The following is an 18,315-nucleotide window of genomic DNA, read 5'->3' on the forward strand; positions in this document are numbered from 1 at the left end:
CAGGCATGCGCCACCATGCCCAGCTAATTTTTTGTATTTTTAGTAGAGACGGGGTTTCACCATGTTGACCAGGATGGTCTCGATCTCTTGACCTCGTGATCCACCCACCTCGGCCTCCCAAAGTGCTGGGATTACAGGCATGAGCCACCGCGCCCGGCCAGTAACAGAATTTTTGAAGTTGTAAGAAAAGCCTCTAACACTGAAGATAGAAACCAAACAAAGAAAACAGAAAAACGTGGAGGAAACAAACTATAAAAGATTGGAGGCATAGCAAATGACTCAGCAGGCCCAATGCAGCCAGACCAAGACAGCAGCCAAAAACACTAAGAAACAATTCCATTTCCACAGCCATGTTGGGAGAAAGTTCCGAAGTGGCAGCACTAAATGCAGACAGAACAGGGGTAAAGAAGGTGGAGGCATAAAGGATGATGGAGGCTGGGTGAAGACTATCTACGATGCAGCTAAAGCCTCAGCACCGTGCCTTCACAGGACTCGCCAACTGCAAGAGAAGAATGGGGGCTCATTCTCTGGAAAAATGACAGTATCCGTAGAGAGAAGTCACCCTGCCCAACTACAAAACAGAGGTTGATGTAGTCACTGAACACACATTTCAGCTCCTCCACCACCCACGATGCACTCTGCTACCAAACTTCAGGTATTCAGGTCTTTACCTTACAGGAATCTGATAAGCCTAAGAAGAAAGATCTAAAGATACCAACACTGGGATTTCCCAAAAAATGTGCCACCCAGAATATCCTGATGCAAAAGTGAAAGTCAAAAGGCTGAACCCACTTACTAAAGCTTCCAAAGAATTTTTTGATTCACCACAAGGAAATTAATACCAGACGTGAGAAAATCCTGTAACACAAAAGACGGAGACCAACACAGGGGGGAAAAAGGAATAAAAAAGCCACTTGGAGGAAACAACACAACACATAACTCATTTTTCCGTTTGTTTTTGAGACAAAGTCTCTCTCTGTCACCCAGGCTGGAGTGCAATGGTGCAGTCTCGGCTCACTGCAACCTCCGCCTCCTGGGTTCAAGTGATTCTCCTGCCTCATCCTCCCGAGTCACTGGGACTATAGGCATGCACAACCACGTTCGGCTAATTTTAGTACTTTTAGTAAAGACAGGGCTTCACTATGTTGGCCAGGCTGGTCTTGAGCTCAGGTGATCTGCCCACCTCAGCCTCCCAAAGTGCTGGGATTACAGGTGTGCGCCACCATGCCTGGCCCCTACTCATGTGTTTTACTGAAGCTGAGGAAAACAAGACCTACTGTGTACCAGGTGTATAAAAGTCTGGTACATGATTATGTACAGTACATAATACTTGATAATAAACAACTCTGTCACTGGTTTAATTATTTACTATACACTTTTAATCACCATTGTGGAGTGTACACCTTCTACTTATTTAAAAACGACAACTGTAAAACGGCCTAGGCAGGTCCTTCAGGAGGTATTCCAGAAGGCACTGTTAATCTAGGAGATGACAGCTCCATGTGTGTTATTGCCCCTAAAGACTTCCCAGTGAGACAAGATACAAAAGTAGAAGATACTGACATTGGTGATCCTCACCTTGTGTGGATCTAGCCTAATGTGTGTAATTGTGTATTCATTTTTAACAAAAGTTTAAAAACAATAAATTTTTTTAAATATAGAAAAGCCCATAGAATATGGATATAAAGAAAATATTGGCTAGGTGCGGTGCCTCACTCCTATAATCCTGACACTTCGGGAGGCCAAGGTGGATTACTTGAGTCCAGAAGTTTGAGAACAGCCTAGGCAACATGGTGAAACTCTTTGTCTACAAAAAAAAACAGAAAAAATTAGCTGGGCATGGTGGCACATGCCTGTTGTCCCAGATACTTGGAGGCTCAGGTGGGAGGATCACTGGAGCCTGGGAAGGGGAGGCTGCAGTGAGCTGAAACAGTAAGAGAGACCCCATATTAAGAAAAAAAAAAAAATGTGTACAGTTGTACAATGTGTTTCTGTTGTAAGCTAAGTGTTATTACAAAAGAGAAAAAAGTTTAAAAACATTTAAAGTTTATAAAGTTGTAAGCTACAGTTAATTTATTATTGAAGAAAAATATTTTTTATAAACTTAGTGTAGCCTAAGTGTACTGTGTTTATAAAATCTACAGTAGTGTACAGTGATAATCTAGGCCTTCACACTCACTCACCACTCACTCACTGACTCATCCAGAGCAGCTTCCAGTCCTGCAAGCTCCATTCCATTCATGCATGTAAGTGCCCTACACAGATATATCATTTTTAATCTTTTATATCATATTCTTATTGTACCTTTTCTATGTTTAGATACAAATATACTACCACTGTGTTACAACTGCCTACAATATTCAGTACAGTAACATGATGTACAATTTTACAGTCTAGGAGCAACAGGCTACACCATATAGCCCAGGCATGCAGCAGGCTACCATCTAGACTTGCTGAGTACACTCTATGATATTTGTATAATAATGAAATCACCTAACACGTTTCTTGTCAAGTGACTCATATATAAAAACCAAAAACAGAATTACAAAAAGAAAAAGACAAATCCACACAGTGAAGGTCAGGTGCAGTGGCTCACGCCTATGATCCCAGCACTTTGGGATGCCAAGGCGGGTAGATCACCTGAGGGTCAGGAGTTCGAGACCAGCCTGACCAACATGGAGAAACCCCATCTCTCTCTTTTTTTTTTTTTTTTAAGAGAGGGTCTTGCTATGCTGCCCAGGCTGGAGTGCAGTGGCTATTCACAGGCGTGATCCCACTACAGATCAGCAAGGGAGTTTCGACCTGCTCCGTTTCCGACCTGGGCCGGTTCACCCCTCCTTAGGCAACCTGGTGGTCCCCCACTCATGGGAGGTCACCATATTGATGCCGAACTTACTGTGGACACCCACTCAGCATAGCGCACTACAGCCCAGAACTCCTGGGCTCAAGTGATCCTCCCACTTCAGCCTCCCGAGTACCTGGGACTACAGGCATGCACCACCGTGCCCTGCGAGAAACCCCATCTTTATGAAAAATACAAAATTAGCAGGGCGCGGTGGCGCATGCCTATAATCCCAGCTACTCAGGAGGATGAGGCAGGAGAATGGCTTGAACCCGGGAGGTGGAGATTGCAGTGAGCCAAGATAGTGCCATTGCACTCCAGTCTAGGGAACAAGAGCGAAACTCCATCTCAATTAAAAAAAAAAAAATCCGGCCAGGCACGGTGGCTCACGCCTGTAGTCCCAGCACTTTGGGAGGCCGAGGCGGGTGGATCACGAGGTCAAGAGATCGAGACCATCCTGTTCAACACGGTGAAACCCCGTCTCTACTAAAAATACAAAAAATTAGCTGGGCATGGTAGCGCGTGCCTGTAATCCCAGCTACTCAAGAGGCTGAGGCAGGAGAATTGCCTGAACCCAGGAGGCGGAGGTTGCAGTGAGCCAAGATCGTGCCATTGCACTCCAGCCTGGGTAACAAGAGCGAAACTCCGTCTCAAAAAAAAAAAAAAAAAATCCACATAGTGATAGATTTTAGTACAACTCTCATGAAACAGCAGTTGAATTCTCTTTTCCATCCTGGTAATGAGTTAACTATCTTTTCTTGACATTTTACGTATTTTTTTATGCAAACTCTGTTAAAACTATGATTTACCAATATCTTCTCCCACTCTGTAATTTGCCTTTCACAGTCCTAATGTTTTTTTTTTTTTGACCCAAGCCAGAGTACACGTGTGATCATGCATCATTGCAGCATCAACCTCCTGGATTCAGGCAATCCTCCTGTCTCAGCCTCCTGAGTAACTGGGACTATAGGTGAGGTGTGCCACCATGCCCAGTTAACTTCTTTTTTAAAGGTTTTTGTAGAGACAGGGTCCCACTACGTTCCCCAGGCTGGTCTCAAACTCCTGGGCTCAAGTAATCCTCCTGCCATGGCCTCCCAAAGTGCTGGAATTACAAGAGCCACCATGCCCAGCCTAATAATGTCTTTTGAGGAATACGATGTCCTAACTTTAATGTAGCACAATTCATCAATTTTTCCTTTATGGTTGCTTTTTGTGTCCAGAGATAAGAAGACGTTATCCATCATTATCCTCTAAAACTATGCTCTCCTACACAGTACCTACTAGCCACGTGCTAAGGAGCATCTGAAATGTAACTAGGCCAAACCGAGACATAAGTGTAAAATGCACAATGAATTGCTAAAACTACACTATCCCTGCCCCCCAAAATAAAATAGACTAATAATTTTTAAATTACTTGCACATTAAAATGTCTCTGAGCATTACTGGGTTGAATACAATATATAATTCATTTATCTATTTCTTTTTCCTATTTAAATTTGGCTTCTAGAATTTAAAATCACATGTGGCTCACATTATATTTCTATTAAACACCACTGTTATAACAGCTTTTTTATTTAATCTTTTCATATCTGTAAATCCACTTAAAATTAGTTTTTATTTATTGTGTGAAGCAAATTATTATTTTTCCCCATATGGATACCCACATAACCCAGCACCATTTATTGAAAAAATATCTCTTCCCTGTTGCTCTACAATGTCAATTTGTCACGGATCAATTGTCACAAAAGAATATATACAGTATAATTCTATTCTTATAAAGTTTAAAACTATATAAAAGTTAATCCTAATGTTTAGAGACATATAATAGGGAGTAAAATTATTTTTTAATGGAAATAAATAACTGTCAGAAAGGGAGTAAAAGGCTGGCAATCATTTTTAATCTTAATGTGGTTACATGCATATATATTTTTTAAACAAAAGTAGTGTAAGAGTGATCTATTCCCCTTGGAAATGACAGACTTTTATATATAATCTATATAATTTTATCTGCATTTTTGATTTTCAAAAAGATATGTGAGTATCACTGGGACAGAAAGAAGGCCTACATGGATCTTTAAAAATCCTACCTGTGGACCACATATCGTGGTCAACACTTTATAAAACTTATACTTAAAGTACTTTATAGGCTGGGCACGGTGGCTCACACTTGTAATTCCAGCACTTTGGGAGGCCAAGGCAGGTGGATCACCTGAGGTCAGGAGTTCAAGACCAGCCTGATCAACATGGCGAAACCCTGTCTCTACTAAAAATACAAAATTAGCTAGGCATGGTGGCACATGCCTGTAATCTGCTACTCAGGGGGCTGAGGCAGGAGAGCTACTTGAACCCAGGAGGTGGAAGTTACAGTGAGCTGAGATCACACCATTGTGCTCCAGTCTGAGCAACATGAGTGACGCTTTGTCTCAAAAATAATTAATTAACTAATTAAAGTACTTTACAAAGAACAGTTTCCTTGAAACTCTACTTTAAAGTTAGAAAATCATTAGATATATAGAAAGGACCTCTGAAGTCAGGTTCAAGAAACCTGAATTCCAGTTCTAGCTCTATCACTAGAGCAAGTTTGGGTACTGTGAGCAATTTATTCATGCCCTTCACATTTATTTACCTTGAAGACGGGCAAAACTATACTACACTTTGCTTAGCTTATGTATGGTATCAAACAGCCAACTACATAGCCACACAATTTTTTATTACATTTGCTATTTCCAAGAAATGTATCTAATCCTAAAAATAACTCAGCAACCATACCAAATCTCCAGATAAAACCTCAAATTCTAAATGCAAAGTTTCCTTTAAGGTTTGGTACTACAAATCAGTCTCACCAAGTTAGTACTTAAAGCTCACCTGACAAAAAGTACTTACAGTACACATTTTTTAAAAGGCAATGATTTAAGCCCAGTAAGGAAATTTTAGATAAAAGAAAGCAAAGGTTTCTTTTACAGGTTTAATTCTTTTAAATATTTCATTTAGAGATTTACAATGCTGATATTTTAGAAAAACCTCCTCCTCTTTTGCAATGTATTGAGTTAGTAACTTTAAACTCAAAATATCTGGGCCTGGTGTAATCCCAGGCAGAGACACGCAAATTACATGAGGCCAGGAGTTCAAGACCAGCCTGGCCAACATGGCAAAACCCTGTCTCTACTAAAAAAAAAAATACAAAACTTACCCAGGCAGCTACTAGGGAGACTGAGACAGGAATCGCTTGAACCCAGGAGGTGGAGGTTGCAGTGAGCTGAGATCACACCCTGCACTCCATCCTGGGCAACAGAGCAAGACTCTGTTTCAGAAAAAGAAAAAGAAAAGAAATCATGTGGTTATTTTTATTCATTTCAACAAATTCTTGCCATTTTATGTGGCACCGAAGACAGCAGTTCCATAGTAGAGATCTAAAGAAAACTGTGTACAAACCTCCAGCAATGCCAAAAGCTACATCAGCCTACTGTGCCTCCAACAAACACACATACTCTGCAAGGAGCCTGAGGGGCCTCCTGTTTAGCATATACAGCTCCAACATACTCTCTAGTCATCACACCTGTAATCCCAGCACTTTGGAAGGCCAAGGCGGGAGGATCACCTGAAGTTAGCAGTTCAAGACCAGCCTGGCCAACATGGCGAAACCCCATCTCTACTAAAAAATACAAAAATTAGCCAGGCATGGTGGCGGGCACCTATAATCCCAGCTACACGGGAGGCTGGGGCAGAGAGAACTGCTTGAACCCGGATCCGGGAGGCAGAGGTTGCAGCGAGCTGAGATTGTGCCACTGCACTTCAGCCTGGGCGACAGAACGAGACTCTGTCTCAAAAAAAAAAAAAAAAAAAAAACACACACACACACAAAGAACTAAAATTGAGACAGGTTAAAAACTTGCAGGCACTAACTGTTAGTGCTATTAAAGTCCACGGACACATTTCTGTCCTTAGCTTACTTACTGTACACAAAATACAGAATGTCCACCCTCCTTTCCCAGCATTTGTGACACTCCTCTCTCATGGCAATCCTACAAACTTCCTGGCCCTTCTAGGTCCCCCCAGCCTACCTAGGCTTCCTCTGCTTGCCCTTTAAGTGCCCTCCTGGGGACTCTATTCTTTGTATTAAGTATTCCCTTTGCAGTGCAAAAGCAGCCATAGACAATATATAAACAATTTAACTGCATCCCAATAAATATGTATTTACAAAAGCAGATTTGGCCCATGTGCTATAGTTTCCTGAGCCCTGTACACAGACCACTGATATCAATATGCACAAATCCTAAGGCCTTGCCTCTCCCTCCAACACAGCCTACATATGTTCTTTCTCCTATACATACCCTATAACAATGAACAGCTTATAATAGCACCGCCTCCTCTTAACTAATTCTTTCCACGAGCTATACTCTATGCTAAGACTCTTAGGAGTACTCAGTCCTCAAAACAACGTCTCAAGGAATTATTCCTGTTACACATTTCAGGAAGTTCAGATTTAAGTTATCTCACTTTCCAAAGTCACATGATAATAAAAAGCCAAGCTAAGAATCAAATTCAGGTGTCTGACCCCAAAAATCCTGCCCTTAACCATGACCAGTTCCCAATCTAGCTCTTCCATCACACTGATCTCTCATCCCTAAGATCCCTGCTCTCCAACCCTATGGTCATCGATTTAGTTCAAGTTATAGTGTTGCGAAAGCAAAACAAAACCTCCTAACTGATCTACTTTCTTTATTATAGTGCCCTCTTCGATTCAACTTCTTCACCAGTATCTGAGTGACCTTTCCTAAAACAAATTATGTCAACCACTCAAAAGTCTTCAATAACTCTCATTACTTTCAGGGATATTAGAAATTCTTTGCTTTGAAAAGCAATTTTCCAACTCTGTTCCTTATTCTGCCGACATTTATCTGGGGCATCAAAGCACACCTTCTAAGCGTCTACTTCTTCCTCTCAGTATTTCTCACCCCCATCCATCCCATTCCAACCAGAATATTCCAGGAGGAACAGGGAAGAGGAGAACTTGAGGGCGTCAGGTGGTTAGGAGGCAGAAGGACAGAGAGAGATTAAACAGAACCAAACCACTAGCTTCCTATCTCATTTTCCATCACTTGCTCAATCCCTTTTCTATGGTAGGGTCATACTGAACAACCTCAACTTCCCTTAATAATGTGTCATGCTATTTCTTACAAACAAGGCTTTACTTATGCCAATCCTTCTGCCTGGAAGGTTCTTCCCTTACCCAACCCAACTTACTTCTAAACATCCTTCAAAGCTCAGTTCAAGTGTAACAAAAAATCTGCTTTCCATGACCCTCCTCCCACCCAAGATGATGCAGATGCACTATGCTATGCATGAATGTTTCTACCACAGGACTCAGCTCACTGAACTATAATCAATAATTTACCTCTGTTTTTTAAGAGACTGGGTCTTGTTCTACCTTCCAGGCTGGAGTGCAGTGAGGAGAGGCTAGCTCACTGTAACCTTGGACACCTGAGCTCAAACAATCCTCCCACCTGAGCCTCCCTCAGCCACACCATCATGCCCAGCTAATTTCTTTTTTTCTTTTTTTTCTGGAGATAGGGTCTCACTCTGTCACCCGAGCTGGAATGCAGTGGCACAATCATAGCTCACTGCAGCCTCAATCTTCCAGGCTCATATGATCCTCCTACATCAGTCTCCGAAGTAGCTGGGACGACAGGTCTGCACCACCCCCAGTTAATTTTTTTTTTTTTTTGGTAGCGACAGGAGTCTCATTATATTGTCTAGACTGGTCTCAAACTCCTGGGCTCAAGCAATCCACCTGCCTTGGCCTCTCCTGGCCTCCTAAAGTGCTAGGATCACAGGCATGTGCCACTGTGAACATTTCTCATTTAACTATCACTTTTCAGAACCAAGTATAATCCCTGCTATAACGGTATATGCAAATGCAAAGGTTTTTCCATTTATTCATGTTCAAAGATCTACTATACATGCCTGATATCATTCTAGAAAATGAAAATTCAAAGACACTCAGACCTTCCTTGCCCTTAACGAGTTTCAACTACATATTCTTTACCCCCAAGAAAACAAGTATTTATCCTCTATCTTCTTTCTCTCCAAAAGACAGAAGTTCACCAATGGCTTACAGAATTTTGATGGTCCTGCTATCACGAATGGATATGGAACCTAAGACCTAATAATGCTTTTTTGACATTGCATGCATCATGTAATATGAAGAGTGTTAGCCTGGGCATTAGGAAACCTGACTTCTATTGTTTAGGAAAACAACATTATTACTTTTAAAGAAAATCCAAACTCTATTATAACCCTTACTGGTCAAGACAAGTCTAACTCTCTAGTCTAATGTCTCTCAGTACTGTCTCTTATGAACCCTACACTCTGGCAAAACTAAACTAGTGTCAGTTTATAAAGCAACTTGTATTCTCACTCACGTCTCTATGCCATCTGTTGCTCCTTTCACCTTGATCTTCTTCCCATGGCTAAACTGGATGTACATGTGGTGAGAGCTGCTGTCTCCCCCCAGGTTAGATGCCCCTCTCCTGCACTCCATAGTATTTCTTCACTCAATATAGGTTATTTATTGAGTGACTGACACAAGTCATGCACTGTACAAGGTATTGGACATACACGGCACTGAACAACAGACATAGCCCTACCCCAAAGGAATCTTGTGGTGAGGCTTACTAGAGTGGCCATGAAAATTTTGCCGTTTCTGTCAGTCTCTTCTCCTCCAAGTAAACAAGATTCTAGGCCGGATGCAGTGGTTCACGCCAGTCATCCCAGCACTTTGGGAGGCTGAAGAAAGTGGATCACCTGAGGGCGAGTTTGAGACCAGCCTGGCCAACATGGTAAAACTCAGTCTCTATTAAAAACACAAAAATTAGCCAGGCATAGTGGCACACGCCTGTAATCCCAGCTTACTAGAGTGCAGTGAGGAGAGGCTAGCTCCTAGCCTACTAGAGTTCTGTGAGGAGGAGGCTGAGACAGGAGAACCACTAGAATCCAGGAAGCAGAGGTTGCAGTGAACCAAGAATTTGCCATTGCACTCCAGCCTGGGCAACAGAGCAAGACTCCATCACACACACACACACACAAAATTCTAGGGACAGTGACAACCTCTTTCAGTTTTGCAGCCTCAGGACCTACATATGAGGTAAATAACTTTAAAAGGTCAAAAAAGCTCCAGTCAGTTGCAGTTGGAAGCATTTCTTTCTGTGCACTCTGCCTTTCCTGCCTCCTTTCTATTAGGAGCATAAACCTAAAAACATCACTTGTTGAATTATTCTGACACTCTTGGAACTGGCTTTCATCTCTTTGTTAAATGCAAAGACAAACCATCCCAGTTACTCCCCATATCTGCTTTTTGTTCACCACTGTATACCCAACAGTATGCACCATTATCTAAAACAGCATCTAGAGTGCATGATTATTGACAGACATTTACATGATGCATGAAAGACTAAATGAATAAATGAATAGATACACTGGCATTGAGTACCTTAGTCACCTTCTGATAACCGCTTTTGCTTTATGTTTTATTATATACAGTTTAAGAATTTAAGTTACAAGCCTCCATTCTGTCAACACTAGGCTTACTGCCCACCTGCTGTTTTAGCAACAGGCAACTTAACGCATGTTGAATCCTAATTCTTCTTATCCCATGATTTAATCTATCTTTACTAAGAATACAAAGCTGTTTGTAACTATGAAACTCATAAAATGTAAGCATAAAAATGTGAACTAGTTCAGAGTATAAAGTAGCTATTTCTCAAATTATAATATTAAAAGTCTTAAATTCTTTTTCTCCAGATGGATAAAGAAAAGTAAATTGGTTTATTATACAATGACATATATATATTTATCTCCACATTCTCAACTCTCTGAAGGTATTTTAAGATGGATATTCCCTATCCTTTTTGCATGAATGAGTGTATTTTAAGATAGGTATAAAAAGATGCTTGGGCTGCTCTGAACCCTCTTCCCTTTCTAACCTGCAAACTAAAATTTTCCATACCATACTCTCAATCTGTGCTTCATTATCACATAGAATATTTCCTTTCACCACTTTGCTTTCAATGTTGTCATTTCAGTGCACAATCCAACTTGGCCAACCTTCCATCATTCATCTCTCACTACCTCCAAATAACAATCCTAATCATAACAATAGCAGCTTCATGTGTGTGGAGTGTCTCATTACTCCTCAGAGCCCTAACTGGTTACTATGTTTCCACTTTACATACAAGGAAACAGGCTTAAAGAAGTTAGGAAGTTTTCCAGAGTCACACAGCAAAGGAGGGAGAGAACAGGGATTTAAATAATAGTTTATCAGAAGTCAAAATCATGCTGCTATTCTTACTTCCCAAATTAACCACTTAACATTGTTAAAACAATAAACATGATCTGGGCTCTCCAAAGCAAGCATGACAGAAAGTTCTTCCCACAGCTGAGTAATGTTCAATATGACATATTGACAAATTATAAGTTATCTAGCTGGAATTAAACAAGTAGGATGACCCTCTGGAAAAGCAAATGTCTGTCTGAAGCTAAGTACTAAATAAGGCTCAAACCCAATTTTTTTTTTCTTTTGAGATGAAGTCTCGCTCTGTTGCCCAGGCTGGAGTACAGTGACACAATCTGAGCTCACTGCAACCTCCACCTCCTGGGTTCAAGCAATTCTCCTGCATAAGCATCCCGAGTGGCTGGGATTACAGGTGCCTGCCACCACACCCAGCTAATTTTTATATTTTTTGTAGAGACGGGGTTTCACCATGTTGGCCAGGCTGGTCTCCAACTCTTGACCTCATGATCTGCCCACCTCAGCCTCCCAAAGTGCTGAGATTACAGGCGTGAGCCACCACATCCAGCCTAAACCCAGTATTTCTTAACCCATATCCTAACAATTTAAGTCATCTATGAAGCTCCCCAGTGTTCGAAATACACAACCACTTTTTATCGATTTCTCTTCTTCTAAACTCAGTCTGCCAATAGTTCCTGCACTTACACAAGCTGTAACCTATATTCTGAAAGAACACAGGCCAGAAGTAACTTTATGAAAAACTAAAAATATACCAAGAATGTGAATATGTTATGAAAATCACCCGAGCAAACAAAAGCTTCTTTATATTTCAAAACAATTCTCTAGCCAAAAATATTCTAATACTAGACTGGCACTGCTCAAGGTGGGGATACTGTGTCTCTTTCACTGCCTCCGCACTGCTGCTTGGTACAGGGTTTGCCACCTAATTGGAACTAAGCTACTAACTAAATCAATACCCTAAAAGAAAAGAGGCTGTAAAATTACCAAATTTTTAAAAACCACTATTAACAGTAACAATAACTTGCCCATTTTGTATGCAGAGCAAATGATGAATATAAACTGTTTTTCAGTTTTTAAATATAAATCAGGGAATAATGAAGATGAGCCCTTAAATTCTCACAGTAGAAATAACTACCTTGTTAGGAACTGTACAACACCAGGTTGATCCTGCCCTAAAAAAAAAAAAAATCATTTTTAATTACTTATATGACTAGCCATGCACTAAGAAGTATATCTCACATTTACAAAAGAGTTACAATTCACAATAATCTCTACTTAACAGATGAGTAAAAACAGATTTACAGAAGTTAAGGAGCTTGGTCAACATCATACAGGGAGCAAGGATCAGATACGAATGCAAAGCAAAAATCTGTCTACAGCTTGTGCTCTTCACCACTGTTCTATTCTGCATTGCAAGAAATATCCCCATAAAATTACATTGGGTGAAAGGCTTAAAATGTCAAAGACATTAATCTACTTAAACTAATCAATAGGCATAGTTAATACATTCACCACAAGACAGCTCTTCTATCATATTTGAGAGAACTAATGGCTATCATGGTATATGATAGGGGCCATGTTGTCTACCTGTGAAAGACACCAAAAGAAAACTCTATGGGAACAGACACCAAAAAAAGGATCTATCTATAAACCAAATTCCAGAAATAATTAGAGCAACAACTCCTATGGGAGCTGGGAGAGGTACTAATTAGGGACACAAAATCATTTGTGCATCATGGTCTAGCTGCAACTGGTGACCATTACCCGAGTAACAGAAGCAGTTTGCAAAGTGAACAGCTTCAGGTCTAGGTGAGGAAAAATAAGCACACTTCACTCTGTTGCTCTTCTCAAAAGCAACTAGAAAGCCTGAACAGAAACTGCAGAAGCTATTTGAGGACGCTGAAAAGTAAACAGTAGCAGGTGGATGAGGGAGGAATAGAATTCAAACCACCGCCAAATCAACATATTTAAGCAAGACCCAGTGTCTTCTCCTAACATGATATCCAAAAAGTGGGGGAAACAATCCAAAGTTACTCTGCATAGGAGAAACCAGGAAAATCTCAATTCCCATGGAAAAAGAAAATCAAGACAAGCCAATACTGAAATGACACAAAGGTCAGAATTATCTCAAAGATTTTAAAACAGCTATTATACAAATAATCCTATAAACAAGCACACACACAACATACTTGCTATCACTAATTCTCTACCCTTTATCTCTTAAATCAACTGGCTTTGCCTCCCACCTCTCCACCAAAACTCCATTCAAGATTACCAATGACCTCAATACTGCTAAATCCAATGGTTAACACTCAGATATTACCTGCTCTGTCAGCTGCAACTGTCAGGTAATTATTCCTGCTTCACTTCTCATGGTTTCCAGGACACCATCTTCTCCTGGTTTTCTTCCTACCTCACAGGTGGTTCCTTTCCAGTCTCTACAGGTGTTCTTCCTCTTCTCACAAACTTGTTAATTCTACAGTTCCCCAAGACTGTCCTTTCTTCTCTTACTTATGCTCACCTCCTAGGCAAACTCACTCTAAAGGCTACATTTATGCTAACTCTAGCTCAGATTTCTTCCAAAATCCCAACTTGCAAATTCAGCTGCCTGGTTGTGCTGGGCTGTTGTCAATTCTGCATCATTACTACTACCTTCTATATTCACCTGTGTGTCACAAGGAAGCCAGAACTACATTTCCCAGAAACCCCGTACTGCTACAACTCAGGGTTAGAGTCAACTAGTAAGAGCCACTCGTGCAAGACTGTTAAGATGGAAGAGAACACTACCCTCTGGAGGCAGCTGCAGGTTGAGGTGTTAGGAGAAAAAAACAACTCACCTATTTTGGAAACTAAAACTTAGAGCAGCTCTTACTGACAATTCCCAGCGTCTTCCAAGACTCCAAGAACCATCCACTTCAACCACACAGGAGAGACTTGAATTCTGAGATCACTGCCAATCCCAGATGAGCTCCTGGGAAGCACTCACTGTAAACAGCTGCTTCCTCGACCTTCAATTCTCCAACTCTTCCAACAGTAGTGAAGGACTATAATTCTGTGTATTTTAAAAAGTGTCTAGAGTGGCTTCTCTTTCCCTGACCAAATCCTGATGGATATACTATGTTGGGACCAGCTTCTAGATCCCTTAGAGAAGTGAAACATCACTTAAGTGAATAAAAATGTCCAACAGACATTTCAAAGCTCAGATACTGATCTTCACCCTCCAAACCTTCTTTACACACTTTTCTCTATCTCAATTCATGACAACTCCTTCCTTCCAGTTGTCCAGGCCAAAAAACAATGGATGGCATTCTTGCCTCTTCTCTTTCTCACAATCCACATTCAATCTTGTCAGCAAATAATGTCAGCTCTTCCTGGCAAATCTGCCCAGAAACTGTCCACTTTGCTCCATATCCTCCAGCCCCATCACGACTTGAGCGATCATCACTATTCACTCAAATGAACGCAATGGCAACCTGACAGGCCCCCTGCTTCTAACCTCGCTGCTCTGGTGCCTATCCTCGACATTGCAGATCAAGTCAAATCTCAATCAGGTATCATCACTTCTCTGCTCAAAACCCTAAATGGCCCTTCATCTTATGTGGATAACTTAATCATGTTTGACTACAACAAAGAAATATGTCAAAAAAAACAAAAAACAAAAAGACTTGCTTACAACATAAGCTTTTCAATAAGAACAGTTGCTCAAAGAGTTGAAGATATTGAGAACATCATCAATGTCAGTCAAAAACGAGGCAAATGATTTTTGAATGATTTCCCTTGGTTGCTGACATTGCTTATCTGTTTATTCAAGAAGTCAATGCCAAGTTTAAAGTGACTAAAGATTTAGTCTCTAAAAATAGTCTGTGTGGAACTACAAAGAAGAATAAAGTTGCGAAAACACTGATTTAGTACAACCTGAAGTGGAATCTGCTAAGATGCATGACAATTGGTGATAGCAAAAATATATGAGGAGAAGAAAAAGGATTTGCTGTACAAATTTACAAAAATTATGAAAATGTTATGGCAAGTGCAATGTAGAAAGTATTTAAATCTGTCAGGTGTTATTATACAAGTAGCATTCACAGTGAGCTTCATTAGCTCTTGTAGACTTAACCATTGTCAGTTCCTTGAATGTGTCAGAAACAGAAAGTGAGTATCTTGACTTGTCCTACCACATGGCAGTTAAATGGTTAGTGGTAGGTTTTATTGTGACTTTATGACCTCAGAGTCAAGACTCAAATTTTTATCAAAGAACCTCCTTCAGTTAACACTATTATCAAACACTAATAGCTCTGCAATCAATTTTTTCTACAGACTTGATGTTTCTTTTTTTTTTTTTTCTTCGAGATGGAGTCTTGCTCTGTCTCCCAGGCTGGAGTGCAGTGGTGCCATCTCAGCTCACTGCAACCCCTGCCTCCCAGGGTCAAGCGATTCTCCTGCCTCAGCCTCCCAAGTAGCTGGGACTACAGGCACAAACCACCATGCCCGGCTAATGTTTTTTTTTTGTATTTTTGGTAGAGATGGGGTTTCACCGTGTTGGCCAGGGTGGTCTCTATCTCTTGACCTCGTGATCTGCCCACCTCAGCCTCCCAAAGTGCTGGGATTATAGGCATGGGTCACCACACCCGGCCAGACTTGATGTTTCTTAATGTATTCAACCTAAGTTTATAAGGGAAAACAGTACTTATATGAGGAATTTATAATGTAGTAAAGTCATTTCAATGACAGCTAACATTTGAATCACAAGTCGCATTAAGCTTCTTTATATACTTCTTGTATGTCAAAAGTTAAAACAAAAAGCAAGATTTCAATCCTGTGCAAATTTGCAGCAAATATAGTTTCTAAGTTCAAACCACATTGCAGCGGCATTTTTCAAACTCTGATGCAAGTACAAAGAAAATTTACATATTTCAGAATCCATTTAACTATGTAATTGAGGTGCTTCCATCTAACCACCAATAGGAAGTGATTAATTTGCAATGCATGACATGCTAGAAGGCAATTATTAAGAATAATCTAATAGAATTCTATAAATGCCTTCTAAGCAATGAATATGCTCCTGAACTGATATCAGTATTTGGATGTATCCTGTCAGGATTAAGACATTTTCAAAGATAAAATATGTAAAATCTTCTTGCAGATTAGCATTAAGAGATGAACATTTGTAATTGATGTGATAATAGTGAGCACTAAGTTCGAACTCTAATTTAGCCAAATGTCATCTACCTCCTCCCCTAAAAAAGAAAAAGAAATCCATTTCTCACATTAGACCTGTATTATTTTTTAAAATTATACTCAATTACCTTTTTTTTTTTTGAGAGGGAGTCTCACTCTGTTGCCCAGGCTGGAGTGCAGTGGGGCATGATCTCAGCTCACTGCAACCTCCACCTCCAGGGTTCAAACAATTCTCCTGCCTCAGCCTCCCAAGTAGCTGGGACTACAGGCACACACCACCACGCTTGGCTAATTTTTATATTTTTAGTAGAGATAGGGTTTCACTATGTTGGCCAGGCTAGTCTTGAACTCCTGACCTCAAGTGATCTGCCTGCCTCAGCCTCCCAAGGTGCTGCGATTACAGGCACAAGCCACCGTGCCCAGCCTCAATTACTTTTATATTTTGAATTCTGTCAATGAAATTTATTTTCTCTCATTATTTAAATACCTATATAATATTCTTGTTTTGACTATTCATCTGCAAAACCTAAAATATTCACTATATGCTCCTTTACAAAAAAAGTTCACTGATCCTTGTTTTAGTCAACTAGACTCCCAGATTTTCTACACAGGTAGAGTTAAGACACGTTTTGTCCAGCTTTAACTTTTTCCGTTGCTTTTCTTTTTAAACTAAGTCTGCCATTTTACATTTATTCCTGACAATTTCACCCTATGGATTTTAGCACTTCATTACCATCTGTCAAAATAGTTCAAAAATCTAAAATTCTAAAACTGAGCTGTCTCTCAGTGTGACTCCTGTTCTTTATTCAAATCCCTGATAGGAATGTTAGAACAGGCGCCAAGTATGACACACTTCTGGAGACATCCTCACCTGTGTGTAGAAATTCTAATTTTTCAGTTTCGTGGTAAATGTTACTATATGTGGTTGCAACATATCTTCTAAGAGTGATAATAATTTATTGAACTCCCTAGTAATGACAGAAATAATAATTTGCTTTTCCAGGGCTGATGCAGTAAAGTATTAACCACCTTGCTCAAAAAAAAAGTTTGGGGCCGGGCGCGGTGGCTCACGCCTATAATCCCAGCACTCTGGGAGGCCGAGGTGGGTGGATCACGAGGTCAAGAGATCGAGACCATCCTGGTCAACAAGGTGAAACCCCTTCTCTACTAAAAATACCAAAATTAGCTGGGCATGGTGGCGTGTGCCTGTAGTCCCAGTTACTCGGGTGGCTGAGGCAGGAGAATTGCTTGAACCCAGGAGGCGGAGGTTGCGGTGAGCCGAGATCACGCCATTGCACTCCAGTCTGGGTAACAAGAGCGAAACTCCGTCTCAAAAAAAAAAAAAAAAAAAAAGTTTGGCCTTTTGCCCAGCTCCTGGAGATAATCTTTAAGCCTTTGGAAGCTCCTGCCTGATAAGTCTGTCTTTGTTTACCTGGGGACCCTGAACCACAGGAAACACCAGGCTTGACCTGTGGAGGAGCTGGAGAGTAAGGTCACCTATGATTCTCCATCAAATGGCCATCTGCCCTTTCTGGGTTATTTCCTCATCTCTAAAGTAAAAGCTTTGGACCCTAAATTTAGATATATCCCTAAAATTCTAGATTACTTAAAGCAATTAGAGTAAAAGGGACACAAAGGAAAAAGCAGAAAAGTTTGCTTTCCAATAAAATGGTCAAAAAGGCAAACTCATAGGATAGATGTAAATCAAAGTCATCAATTATTTGCCAACCACAAAATCAACCATGTACTACTATTAAAAATAAACCCACATGTTGACAACATGCACTTAAACTAAGTTACTTCTGCAACTTGATTTCTCAAGGCAATTCCTTAGTATTAGGATCTAATAATATTTTTCCCAAACAGAAAACAAAACCTGCCACCTAAACTTTGCCATGACCAAGGAAAAATAGATTCAAAGCTTTTTTCCTACCTTGGAATTACAATTATCCCCAGCCTGAAATTTGAGAGTAATATCTTAATCAGTCTA

The 18,315-nt window shown here is 40.5% G+C and overlaps 1 protein-coding gene across 9 annotated transcripts in view; it reads right to left on the reverse strand.

Annotated features, from left to right (window-relative positions):
* Positions 1-18,315, reverse strand: part of PTK2 (protein tyrosine kinase 2) — a 352,445-nt gene that overhangs the window by 308,381 nt on the left and 25,749 nt on the right. The gene's annotated exons all lie outside the window — the stretch shown is intronic.

Source organism: Aotus nancymaae, unplaced genomic scaffold, assembly GCF_030222135.1.
Source record: "Aotus nancymaae isolate 86718 unplaced genomic scaffold, 86718_ANA_hifiasm-v0.15.2.pri h1tg000036l, whole genome shotgun sequence".
In the NCBI taxonomy this organism is placed as follows: Eukaryota; Metazoa; Chordata; class Mammalia; order Primates; family Aotidae; genus Aotus; species Aotus nancymaae.